The sequence below is a fragment of the Musca autumnalis genome, unplaced genomic scaffold (genome assembly GCF_047663935.1).
Source record: "Musca autumnalis isolate F117 unplaced genomic scaffold, ASM4766393v1 scaffold_3, whole genome shotgun sequence".
Taxonomy (NCBI): Eukaryota; Metazoa; Arthropoda; class Insecta; order Diptera; family Muscidae; genus Musca; species Musca autumnalis.
The window spans coordinates 155,386,491-155,401,284 of NW_027411866.1; positions in this window are offsets into that span (position 1 = coordinate 155,386,491).

The window sequence follows — 14,794 nt, forward strand, 5'->3', positions numbered from 1 at the left end:
TTTCAGCGGGTTCATCATCGTTCATTCTTATGATACGGCCTAGCCAACGCAATCGTTGCATCTCGATACGTTTAACTATATTCATGTCTTTGTATAGCTTATATAGCTCGTGGTTCATACGACGTCGATACTCACCGTCAACGCAAATCGGCCCGTAGATCTTTCGAAGAATTTTCCTCTCAAACACACTAAGCACTGCCTTATCTGCTTGTGCAAGTACCCATGCTTCGGAGCCATACATTAGCACGGGCAGTATCAGCGTTTTGTATAGTGTTATTTTTGTTTGACGAGATGTGGCTTTGTTTTTAAATTGCTTATTTAAACCATAGTAGCATCTGTTGGCCTATAAAATTCTTCTTCTTATTTCACAACTGATGTTGTTTGTTGTGTTTATGGCAGTGCCGAGGTAGACGAAGTCTTTAACTACCTCAAAATTATAGGTATCAACTTCCACAGTTGGTCCGAGCTCTATGGACGCTTTGCGCGTCGACACCATCAATTTGGTTTTTTGCCGTTTACAGCCAGATCCACTTTCGCAGATTCTCCTTCGACCTTCCTAAAGGTATCAGTTACTTCCTTTACTGATCGTCCTATGATGTCTATGTCATCAGCATAAGCAAGTAATATGTGACTATTGGTGTAAATTGTGCCATTTCTTTTGACATTTGCATCTCGTATTACCTTTTCGAGCAAAATGTTGAATAGGTCACACGAAAGGCTGTCTCCTTGTCTGAAAATTCTTTTGGTACTGAACTGTTCGGAGAGGTTTTTTCCAATTTTAACTGATGACCTAGTGTCAGTTAAAGTCATCTTACAAAGAAAGATGAGCTTTGCGGGGATACCAAATTGACAAAAAAGTTATATGTGTCGACCTGCATCTTTTGGGTGTTCTCAAGGATTTGAGGCAGGGTAAAAATCCGGTCAATGGTGGACTTGCCAGGTATAAAGCCACATAGATATGGTCCAATTATTTCGTTGGTCATTGGCTTTAGTCGTTCGCACAATATCCCTGACACTATCTTATAGGCAATAGGGAGAAGACTTATGCCCCTATAGTTAGAGCATACAGTCTTATCTCCCTTCTTGTGGACGGGGCACAGGATACTCAGGTTCCAATCGTCGGGTACTCGTTCTTCCTGCCAGATGGTGCTAACTAACTGATGAATACACCTTATCAGCGTGTCGCCTCCGGTTTTGAACAGCTCGGCTGGTAAGCCATCGGCCCCTGCTGCCTTATTATTCTTCAGCCGATTTATTGCTGTCTTTACCTCATCTTGGCTGGGCGGTATACATTCAATACCATCTTCTGGGATTGGGACTGTGGTATCTTCGTCGTCTTCGCTGCTATTGGATACCAACAGATTTGAAAAATGTTCTTTCCATATCCTGAGTACACTATCTGTATCAGTTACCAAATTACCTTGCTGGTCTCTACAGGAGGATGTGCCTGTACCAAAGCCATCAGTTTGATGCTTGACTCTTTGGTAGAATTGTCGGACTTCATTCTGGCTCCTGTACATCTCGATTTTTTTACACTCCCGCTTTTCCATCTCTTTCTTTTTCCTGCGGAAAAGACGTTTCTCCTCTCTCCTTTTCTCCCTGTATCTCTCTCGTGCGCTACGCGTTGCTACGGATTGTAAAGTAGCCTTATATGCCGCATTTTTCTCTTCGGTAGCAGCACGACATTCCTGTTCATACCATGGATTCCTTGGCGGAGGTCTCTGGTATCCAAGTATGGATTTTGCGGCTGTTTGCATGGAGTGGGCAATGCTTTGCCATTGCGCTGATATGTTATCGGGATGAGGAGTGCTTTGATTAAGTAACTGGGATAGTTGAGTGGAATATGCTGTGGCTATCTGTTGTGATTGCAGCTTACCGATGTCTAACTTTCGTGTTGTGTCTGTTCGTACTTTGTTTGCTACGTTTAAGCGGGTGCGTACCTTTGCTGCAACAAGGTAGTGGTCCGAATCAATGTTAGCGCCTCGGAACGATCGTACATCCAACACGCTCGATGAATGTCTTCCATCTATCACAACATGATCAATTTGGTTTCTTGTTTTCTGATCTGGAGACAGCCAGGTGCCCTTATGAATATCGAGATGATTAAATCTGGTACTGCTAACTACCATGTTTTTTGCAGCTGCAAAGTCTATCAGCCTCATACCATTGTCAGATGTTTCACTGTGGAGACTGAATTTCCCGACTGTTGGGCCAAAGATATTCTCCTTTCCAATTTTGGCATTAAAATCGCCTAGAATGATTTTAATGTCATGGGCAGGGCAACGGTCATATGTTTCTTCTAAGCGCTCGTAAAATATATCTTTGGTCTATTCGTCCTTTTCTTCAGTGGGAGCATGAGCGCAAATAAAGCTGATGTTGAAGAATTTAGCTTTTATTCGAATTGCAGCAAGTCTTTCATTCACTGGGGTGAAGCTGGATACCAGATGTTTTAGTCTCCGACTAACTACGAATCCACAACCAAACTCATGCTTTACGTCATGGCAGCTATAATACAGTGCGTCAGCTTTAGGTGTTGTTGTGACGCCTTTCCCAATCCATCGTATTTCCTGTATGGCAGTAATATCGGCCTTGTACTTTTCAAGTACGTCTGCCAATGCGAAGACTGCACCTTCTCTATAAAGAGTGCGAACATTCCAGGTGCAGATTCGCAGATCATGGTCCTTAAAACGTTTGCGGGGTTCGTCAACTTTAGAGGGGTTTGTTTTTCTTTTCTTTCGTTTTTTCATAGTAGGCTGTTTTTTTTGTCTAGGGGAGGGTTACTAACCCGGCGCCCAAACCCAAGTTTTTAACGTTCTTATGGGTGAACGCGCGGCACATGTTAGCTCACTACCTTTAACGGGTGTTAAAGGCAGTTCCCCAGGTGACACCACGGGGAGGTCAGTGTCCACTTGAGATGAAAGAGGGACCAAGATAAATCCTGGGCTTTGCCATGTTAAAACCGCTCAGGACCGTTGCTTGGTATCTTCCATCCCCTACGTCACCCAAGATTCGCAGATCATGGTCCTTAAAACGTTTGCGGGGATCGTCAACTTTAGAGGGGTTTGTTTTTCTTTTTTTTTTCGTTTTTTCATAGTAGGCTGTTTTTTCTAGGGGAGGGTTACTAACCCGACGCGCGGCACATATTAGCTCATTAACTTTAACGCGTGTTAAAGGCAGTTCCCCAGGTGACACCAGGGGAGGTCAGTGTCCACTTGAGATGAAAGAGGGACCAAGATAAATCCTGGGCTTTGCCATGTTAAAACCGGTCAGCACCGTTCCTTGGTATCTTCCATCCCCTACGTCACCCACCATACAACGAAATATCCCACGCAACTTTCGAATGGAACCGCCAAGGAAACAGATGACGCACAATTGTTACAGAAACCGGGAAAACTTTTAATGATTTAAAATATATAGCATCAGATAGACAAAGATGGAGATTCTATGTAAATGGCTTATGTTGCTGACGGAATAGGCTAAATAAATAAATTCTCTACCTGCCCACCTAAAGTTAAAATTTCTCAATAAATTATAGTAGCCTCGTTAAAATTTGATCACAGTATATTATTTTTATGATGGTACACGCAAAAATCTACATTGAAATACAAACATACTAACAAACAAACATAGTATATTTGAACGAATGAATAACTGAATGAATGAACAACATTTGCTTTAGTCTATATACAAGTGTGTACATATTTTTGTGTTTGAGCACATAATCATACTTATTTAGGAGTATACGATGCATACTGTATTTCAACAAGCATACAAATAAATGTTTCCTTACTTGCATACATGTGTACATAATTGCGCTCATATATCATCCATAAAATTTTTAGAGTACACACAGAGGCTATGGTGTATTACTACAATATTCAATGCCTCTTTTGCAGTTACACACCAAAAAAATATACAACATACGTATCAAATACAACCATCGTCGAAACATAGACAGACGGACACACAAATGGGCGAAGAATTAAATAAGATATGGACTAACGTTTGTTGGGCGGGGAGGGAAGTCGTGTAGTGTAAATAGTTTAGATGTTACTCTGATTTTGCCACAACTATTTAGGACTAAAACCGTTTTGATATGAGAAGCAAGATAATAGAACATATTTCTGTTAACACTGAATTACGAAGAAGGGTAGGAGGTTGGAGAGGTCTAATGATATTGATAAGAAAATCGGATATACTTTATACTCGTTTGCTAAAAGGAGATTTATACTATAATATATAAGATTTAATAATTAAAGCTTTAATAAATTCATTAGTGATAATCTTGACTCTAAGCGAAACAGAATTTTAAAAAATTTATCTAAATTAAAAAAAAATTATTTATGTCCACGTTTTGGTATAGCCCCTATATAACGCCCAATATACAATATGCGTCGTTTTAAGATATTTTGCATATATTAGTCCCATTTGACCACAGAATCAGCTGTAATTTGGTATTTTGTGTCTCCAGAGGCTAAGAACAATTCTACCGAAAAATGTTTATATAGGCCCCATAGAACAATATCTCCCGATTTTCTGTATTTTAAAGGTTGTGGCCTCAATATTCCACCCAAATAGCTGAAATTTTGCACTTAGTCTTCGTTGAAGATATACAGCTTTCCACCTGAAATTTGTCGGTATAGGTACACGTCTTCATATAGTCCCCATAGAACGGTACCTCCCGATTTTCGGTTTGTTGAAGATGGTGTCCTCAATATCCCACCGAAATGACTGACATTTGATAGTTAGTCTTTGTTGGGAGTATAAAACTTTCCATTTTAAATTCATATAGCCCCGTGAGAACAGTATCTCCCGACTTTCGGTATTCTAAAGTTGTTGCCTCAATATCCAAACGAAATGGCTAAAACTTGGTAATTTAGTCTTCGTTGGGGGTATAAAACTTTCCACCTGAAATTTGTCGGTTAAGCTCCACGCCTTCATACAGCCCCCATGAACGGTACCTCCAGATTTTCGCATTTTGAAGGTTTTAGCCTCATTATTGAACCGAAGTGGCTGAAATTTGGTATTTAGTCTTTTTCTGGTCTACAAAAATTTCCCTCAGAAATTTGTCGGTACACGTAGAAAAATAATGATAGAAATATGTTTGGATCCAAACAAATATTTTTTGGGACTGGTTGCAAACTGACAGGCAGTGTGCGCTTACACAGAGCAAGTGAGCGTAAATATATTGCATTGAAATTTATGCTCACTTGCTCTCAGTAAGCGCACACTGCCTGTCGCTGGAGCAAATATTTGCCTAATGTCACCTTATCTTTACTTGTTTGTACAAAAATCGGGCAAAGAAATAAAAAAATCTATATCGCTTAAGCGGTGACTCCCACTTGTAAGGCCAAAAACGGTAATTTTTCATGATTTTTCCAAGAAAATTACCTAAATTTTTGGTAGGTTTTTTTACTTCATCTGGAAAAGCACATCTTAATGTTGTGTCTGATTTTATTATGAAAAATTGTATTTGGTTTTGTGACAAATGGCCGTCTACGAAACCCTTCTTTTGTAAAAGCGTTTTGCGGTGCCAATTCTAAATCGAAATGTTTGAGGGCTTATTTAGAACATAAAGATCTAGTCCTTTATCGATCTAGTTTTTTAAATGTTAGATTTTACTCAAATTGTAGACCAAAAAATTCAAAATATAAATTTTTGGCTTAAAAACTGACTTTTTTCTGGTCATAAACCGAGCTAACATATTTGTAAAAAAACTATCGATCAAGGACTAGATTTTGATGTCCTTGATAACCTAACAAAATTGTATGACAATTGGTTCATTAGTTTTCGAGCTAGAGTTGGCACCGATTTCAAAATGTCATTTGGAGAAAAACACGTTTTCAATTTCTATGTAGCATACAAAACATAATAATTTTTTCCCTTCGAAAGCTCATATCTCAGGCAGTATTGTCCCGATCGACCACATATTCTATGCTACTTCTACTTTAAAATATTTTTATGTATTTAATAGGCTCACCAAAATATGTATGTACATACATATATGAAAATGGGTCCATTCGTTTTCGAGCTGTCGTTGGCAGTGACTCAAAAATGTCATTTCTACACACAAAACAAAACGGGTTCTTCACTTTGAACGGTCATATCTCAGCTAATTTTGATCCGATCGACTTCAAGTTTTTTTCGTCATACTCTATGCTACCTGTACTTCAAAATAAGGCAATACATTTTTTTCGATTTTTTTTAAGTTATAAGTAGTAATAAAGATAAGGTCTCGTTACATAAAAAGCATGGCATTCATGCTTAAATCATTTTTTTTATTTTTGCCTTATTAAGGCGAAGGTCATTTATAGTGATATTTAATTAATTCTCTTTCGAGTTGAGCTTATTAGACCTATTATATACATTGAAAAATTAGGAGTCTACCGAAGTCCCACACATTCAACCATTACGCTACGTTTCACGGGTGGTTAAGCCGATCTTCAGGCGTATTGAATGTTGTTTTTGTGCCAGACGAAGGCAAAGCTTGAGAACTAGTATATATATCGCACTTCATTAGATAAATGCATATGCGAAGTTATGTCAGTTAATTGAAACTCCAAACTTTTCCTAAAGTCCCGCTTGGTAATCCCATTTTTCACTGTTTATTTTTGTCAGATCCAAATTCGAACTAAAATGATCTTTTCCTTTTAGGTATTTTTAAGTTTTTAGTTGACCAAAAAAACTGCAATTGTGCGCATTCGTACTGTCCTAACAGAAAGAAAACTAATTGTTCCATATAAGTTCAGAATATTTCATGATGCAGGGTATAAAAAATTAACATAACACTTTTTTACTTGTCTGAGATATTGCCTCAACAAAAGTACTCTTCCTCCAGCATCTGTTGGATTTCCATTTTATAATTTGCATCCAATTAATATATCATTGGATGTACTATGATTTATAATGCCAATGAAGTCAAAATCCGTTAACATTTTACAGGCAAATGAACAGATATAGCCCAGTCAAAATAGACATGCGTATAAGGGGGAAATAGCAAAAATTCCCACTGAGCTGAGTTTTGGTGGAAAGCTAGCGTTTGCCATTAGAAAAAACGTCCTAAAAGTCCCCATCGATCCCATGTGTGCAAAAAAAGTTATTCGGGGTCAAAGATCATTTTTGGAGGCATTTTTCAGTTTTTTTTTTTTTTTTAATTTTTCTCAAAAACGGTAAAACCTAGCAAAAGCCGGCTAAAGTAAAAGTTGTAGATTTAATAATTGTCTACAAAATTTGTCTTTATGATTTTTAAAAAGGACTTACCATTTTCGAGATATCGCGATCTAAAGATCAAATTAAAAATTAAATGCGTACGTACATTATGAACCGGTTAAAGTAACGACACTATGTGTTAAGCTTTCAAACGATATCCACTTTGCAGTAATCGGTTCAGTTGAATCGGGTCTAACCCGGTTTTTAAAACTGGCCTTTCGGGTCGAATAGCCGGCGAACCGGATCCGCCGCCCATGAAAATTGTACATTTCCGTAATCAGCGCAACAAACCCTATCTTCGGAAAAAACTTTAAAAAAATCGGAAAGTTTTCGTGGGGGTCGTTCCCTTTGAGCTTTCGATTACACGTGCGGGTTAAATGGGCTGGCTATTTTTGCATAAAATGACTTTAACATTGGATAACTCTACTAAACACGCTCTGATTTTGTTGGAATGTTCTTAGAAGCAGCAAGGTAATCTGGTAACAGTTACAGATAGCGTGCTCAGGATATAGAAGGAACATTTCTCCAATCTGCTGGCATCCAATAGTAGCGAAGACGATGATACCACAGATCCAATCCCAGAAGATGGTATAGAATGTATACCGCCCGGCCAAGATGAGGTAAAAACAGCAATCAACCGGCTGAAGAATAATAAAGCAGCAGGAGCCGATGGCTTACCAGCCGAGCTGTTTAAAACCGGAGGCGACGCGTTGATAAGGTGTATGCATCAGCTAGTTAGCACCATCTGGCAGGAAGAACGCGTACCCGACGATTGGAACCTGAGCATCCTATGTCCCGTCCACAAGAAAGGAGATAAGACTGTATGCTCAAACTATAGGGACATAAGTCTTCTCCCTATTGCCTATAAGATAGTGTCAGGGATATTGTGCGAACGATTAAAGCCAATGGTCAACGAAATAATTGGACAATACCAATGTGGCTTTAGACCTGGCAAGTCCACCATTGACCAGATATTTACCCTGCGGCAAATCCTAGAGAAGACCCAAGAGATGCAGATCGACACATTTCACCTTTTTGTCGATTATAAAGCAGCATTCGACAGTCCCCTCCGATCAAAGGTATTCCACGCAATGTCTGAATTTGGTATCCCCGCAAAGCTCATCCGGCTTTGTAAGATGACTTTAACTGATACCAAGTCCTCAGTTAAAATTGTAAAGAACCTCTCCGAAGAATTTTGTACCAAAAGAGGTTTCAGACAAGGAGACAGCCTTTCGTGTGATCTTTTCAACATTTTGCTGGAAAAGGTAATACGAGATGCAAATGTCAAAAGAAATGGCACAATTTACACCAATAGCCACATGTTACTTGCCTATGCTGATGGCATAGACATCATGGGACGATCAGTAAAGGAAGTAACTGATACTTTTAGGAAGGTCGAAGCAGAATCTGCGAAAGTGGGTCTGGCGGTAAACGGCGAAAAGACCAAATTGATGGTGTCGACGCGCAAAGCGTCCATAGAGCTCGGACCAACTGTGGAAGTTGGTACCTACAATTTTGAGGTAGTTAAAGACTTCGTCTACCTCGGCACTGCCATAAACACAACAAACAACATCAGTTGTGAAATAAAAAGAAGAATTGTATTGGCCAACAGATGCTACTATGGTCTAAGTAAGCAATTTAAAAACAAAGCCACATTTCGTCAAACAAAAATAACACTATACAAAACGCTGATACTACCCGTGCTAATGTATGGCTCCGAAGCATGGGTACTTGCGCAAGCAGATAAGGCAGTGCTTGGTGTGTTTGAGAGGAAAATTCTTCGAAAGATCTACGGGCCGATTTGCGTTGACGGTGAATATCGACGTCGTATGAACCACGAGCTATATAAGCTATACAAAGACATGAATATAGTTAAACGTATCGAGATGCAACGATTGCGTTGGCTAGGCCATATCATGAGAATGAGCGATGATGAACCCGCTAAAAAGGCGTATGAATACATGCCACATGGCGGTGCACGCAGAATCGGCAGGCCTAAGCTTCGATGGAGCATACAAGTGGATGAAGAAATGGAAAGGCGCGGTATTCCAAAAAGTCAAGCGAGATCTTTTCTTAGTTCGGTCTATGGAACAAATGTTCTGTAATGGGCCAACTAAGTAAGTAAGTTCTTAGAAGATAGGTATAATTTCGTTCTTCATGAAAATATATATTTTTTGGGGGTACAGACCCGGTTACTTCGCTTATTTTAGCCGGTTCGTCTGAATATGTGCATATTTCCCTTATAAGTGCATAAAAATCATGTGTTTTTTAGAACAGCTATATCTCAAGAATGGTTCCCTCTAGGAAAAAATATAAAGACCAATCTTATAGATAATTTTTCTGTCTACAATATTTACTTTAGTCACTTTTTATACCCTCAGCATTTATGCTAACGGAGGTATATACACTTTCATACGGGCAAAATGTGCCTGTTGTGTATGTTTGGACGAAATGTGTTTCAGACAATTTGGAGTCGATTTAGCCATGTCCGTCCGTCTGTCTGGCTGGCTGCAGCGCACGATAACTCGCGAACGGATTAACCGATTCGGTCCAAAATTTGACTTTCGTAATATTTTGTTTAGTTTAAGTTCGAAGATATAACCGGTCCACTCCTTCCTGTACCTCCCCCACAAAATTTCGGAAATGTTCAGAAAATTTATGCGCACGACAACTCTTGAAGAAAGTAACCGATTTGGTACATACTTTGCACATCGTGAAATTTCTACCAGACTTAAATGAGGTTTCAATATGGACTCAATAGGTCTACTGCTTCGGGTACCTCCCACACAAAATGTCGAAAAAGTTCAGTTTAGCACCTGTTAACGAATCGCTTTAATTTTTGTCGTAGCAACTTGTATTCACTGCCCCCATATAACGGTATAAGCTTCATCAGGTGCAAGTCCATACTTCCTGAGAAAATAGCCTGAAAGTTAAAAAAGCCCTACGGCACCATGTGTAGTGATTGGAGCGCAAGATTACTCTCAAACGGATCTGCCGATTCGGTCCACAATTTGGTCTTCGTACTATTTTGTGCAAAAATGTTCGGAAATATTTTGCGCACGATAACTCTTGATGGGAGTAACCGATTTGGTTACTACTCTCGAATCACTTTGATTTTTCTTGAAGCAACTTGCATTCACTGCCTCAACTACGACAGTACACGTTTTTTCAGGGGTAAGTCCATACTTCTTGAGAACAGCCCGAAAGTAAAAAAAAACCCTGTGGCCCCATATGTAGTGGCTGGAGGGCTCGAATCGAATACTGTGTTCGTCCGTACTCCGTATATTCTAATATTTCTTCGAATATTAGATGAAATTCGAAGGTGGTGCTTATAGGTCCACTCCTTCCGGTACCTCCCCCACAAAAGTTCGAAAATATTCGCTAAATGGTATGCGCTATTTCTCATAGACGTAGCAACCGATTTGGTTCAAACTTTGGATCTCTAAATATTGTCGAAACTTAGTTTATGTTCAAATATGGGCCATATCTGCCCAATCCTTGTGGTACCACCCACACAATTGTTCGAAATTGTTGTGTGGTTCGAGGATCTTTTGGACATTTTTACCGAAGGTTTTCCTAGTGGCCCTGTTTACACTGATATTATGTTTTTCGCAGGCTAGTGTGATAAAAAAGCCCTACCTATCGATATCCTCCCAAATTTTTGAGCTTTAATCCTATTCAAACTTTTGTCGGTGCAAACGCCCAAAATTCAATCCACACAGGCTGAGGGGCAAAGCCGACTGATACTTTTTACTTGTTGAAACCCTTAAAATTTGACCTTTGACCCCGATCGACGGGATCGATGGGGACTTTTAGGACGTTGCTTCTAATGACAAACCCTAGCTTTCCACCAAATTTCAGCTCTGTGGGAATTTTTGCTATTTCAATGTCTATTTTGACTGGGCTAATAACACTTATTCGATTTGAGCAAGATTGTAGCTGGACATTTCGGTGCAGATACGCAAATCTCCGGTCTTTAACATTATGATACCTTGTCAGTTTCTTTATATCCTCATAAATAAAATAAATATATAATACGTATCTATATAAATATATACACACATACAATGTATGTATGTGGTTTCTTTATACAATTTTGTATATAAGTATGTATGCATTAATTTATAAATACATACATATGTACTCGTAAATGTGTCTAGTTTTTATTGTGCATCATTAAATTAAGATTTTTTCACAGCATGAATAGAATTTTTAATAGATTTTCATTTCAAGTAAAAAAATTGTATTTTTGATAAACAGAAATTGGTGTTTCTCAATGATGGCGTTGACATGGCTCTTGTCATCTAAAAAAAACCAGCTGCTTATTTTTGCTTCTATGACACTATGCCACAACAACACCAACAACAAAAACATGACATTTTAACAGAGAGAAAAACGATATCCAACCTTACCACATAATGTGTATGTGTGTGACGTACGATACGATTTTGTCACAGGGAATAACCCATGTTCATCACAATTTTAAGGTCTTCTTCCATAAAAAGGAGGCCTCTTTGTCGACTATTTATGACAATAAAATAACTAAGTGGTTGGTTGTTTGGTGGGTCGGTCGTTCGGTCGCTCGGTCGCTCGGTTTGATGGCTGACTAAAGGTTATTTTATGACTTGATGTTATTGTATCGAGATGGCCGGGGTTGTGAGGTTAGATGGTGAGGGGGGTGAGAGAGAGGTTTTTCTTTTCTTGTATTTATTTCCGAAGGGGGAAAGGGGGAAGAAATTAAAAGAATATTAAATGATTTAAAAAAAATTAAAAAAAATTGAATCATTTTAATTAAATTGCTATTATTTTGATGAGTTTAAATTCCCAGCTAACTTAGCAATACAACAATGCAAAATTTCCATTTATTATTTGCTTGAATTGTCAAACAGGTGTTGACTGGCAATGGTTAATTAATCGGTTATTTTAATACGGTTGAGGTTTCTTTGTTGTTGTTGTTGCTTTTTCGTTCGTTGTTGGTTTGGGTAAGTGAGTTTGTGCGCTGCGCTGTGTGAGGAAGTGAGTACAATGTACCTACTCAGTCAGTATATAAATGTCATATTCTGTTATCAAACAGCTGTTTTCTGGTTTAAAACGGTGCGTGCGACCGACTACGAATGGATATGTGTGGCGGTCGTTTTTTTCTTTTGTTCAATTTAGTTCTCTTTTAAGAGAATTTCAGCAGCTACTACATTTTTAAGAGAAGATATGAAAAATGTTTTATTTTTGAATTTCTCAGATGAGTACTGAGAGACTGGCAATTGAAAACAACACACTACCTCTCAACAAAATATAACAAAGGCATTTTTTCAGTTGCTTAACAGACATACTGAAATGAATCTTAAAGATTGATTTTTTTGTTTACTCGTTAAATTATGTTGTTTTTGTTTGCTATTTGAAGTTAATTTTAAAGGTTGTTGATTATAAATAAAAGCAAATACCTATCATAAAATGATTAAAAAAAAACTGTTTTTAATTAAGGAGGAATTAACTAACAAATTGTGTTTCGATTTGGATTTATTAAGGACAAATTTCCCAACCCCCAGCCTTTTCTCACTCCCAGTAAAAATTAGTAAGCCACATTACCATTATAAAGTAATGTAATCAAGCTTCCATCAGCATTACCGATAGTTGAACAAAATTATGCATATGCAAAATTTATGCATTTTACATACCTATATATTTTCGATGCAACAAACATTTCAATAATATTTTCAAAAATGTTTAAGTGTATGAAGACGTGGAGGTATAGGTCCAGGTGGAAAGTTTTATAGGTACCTCCAACAAAGATTAAATACCAAATTTCAGTCATTTCGGTGGGATATTGAGGCCGCAACCTTCAAAATGCCGAAAATCGGAAGGTACCGTTCTATGGGGGCTATATGAAGACGTGGACCTATTCCGACAAATTTCCGGTGGAAAGTCTTATACCCGCAACGAAGACTTAATACAAAATTTCAGCCATTTCAGTGGTATATTCAGGCCACAACCTTCAAAACACCGGAAATCGGGAGGTACTGCTCTATGGAAGCTATATGAAGACGTGAACCTATACCTACAAATTTCTGGTCGAAAGTTGTATACCTCCAAGGAAGACTAAATACCAAATTTAGGTCATTTCGGTGAAATATTAAGGCCACAACCTTCAAAATATCGAAAATCGGGAGGTACCGTTCAATGGGTGCTTTATGAGGTCGTGGAACTTTGGGGGGAAATTTCCGGTGGTAAGTTTTTTAACACCAACGAAAACTTAATACAAAATTTCAGGAATTCCGGAGGATACAGAAAATCGATAGGTACTGTCCTATGGGGGTCATATGAAGACGTGGACCTATACCGAAAAATTTCAGGTGGAAAGTTGTATACCTCCAACGAAGATTAAATACCAACTGTCAGTCATTTCGGTGGTATATTGAGGCCGCAACCTTCAAAATGCCGAAAATCGGGGGTACCGTTCTATAGGGGCTATATTAAGGACCTGAGGGAAATTTGTATACCCCCAACGGAGACTAAATACCAAATATCAGGCTTTTCTGACACCGACAAATTTCCTGTGGACTGTTTTATATCCGCAACGAAGATTTAATACAAAATTTCAGCCAGTTTTACTGAACTACACGTAATTTGACATTTGAGATTCCTTGCCATCACGAAACTTCTCCAAAAGCAATTGTCAACATAGGCCCATGTTGTGGTATGACAGGAGAAGTTTAGCTACATTTTTTGGCCGAACTATCTGTTATTTGACTATTGAGGTTTCCAGTGCTCACAAAACTTCTCCATCAAAAATTATCAACATAGGTCCATGTTTTGGTGTAGCTCCCATATAATGGTACCTGCCGATTTTCGGTAGTTTTAGAACTTTAGATACATATTTTACCGAAATAACAGTAATTTGAGATTAAAAGTTCATAGTAAACACAGAACTTCAGCACTAAAAACCGAAACCAATTGAGAGTTACTTTCGTAGTCTTCATTAGTTATTGAAATTGATTTGTTACTTTAAAATGTTTTTTCATTGTCATTGTTGTACGGAAAAAAATGCATTCACTCATTTTCCCTTACTAAAAATGTAAGGTAGTTGAAATCTGAGGCTTATCACTTGTCCCTGTGCTATATTGAACGTTTGTTTTTGCATTTTATTGTTTTTTTTTTCAATTCCAACCACCACCGCCAACATAATTTTCGTCTCTCCATAAAATCCAAAAATGAAATGAAAAGAATGAAAAGTACTAGATTGAAGACGGAAGGAGAAGCAAGCGGTGATGACAACAAGCAGCGAGAAAAATGAAGTAAAACAAGCAAAAAATATATTTATTCCCCTTTGACTGAACTGAACACTCAAACTATATGTAGTTGTATGTATGTAAGTATATCTGTATGTATTTTTGTTCAGTTAAATGTTGTTTATGGCACAAACAAATTTACCCAACGACAGCATATCATCGCTACGTCATACAAAATCCAATTCAACGACGTTTCTTTTTGTATTTGAACGAACATTCATTCATTCATCTCTATATGTACAAAATTATGTTTACAAATAGACAAAACTACTTGTTACACTAGTTTGCCAAGCGGACACCAC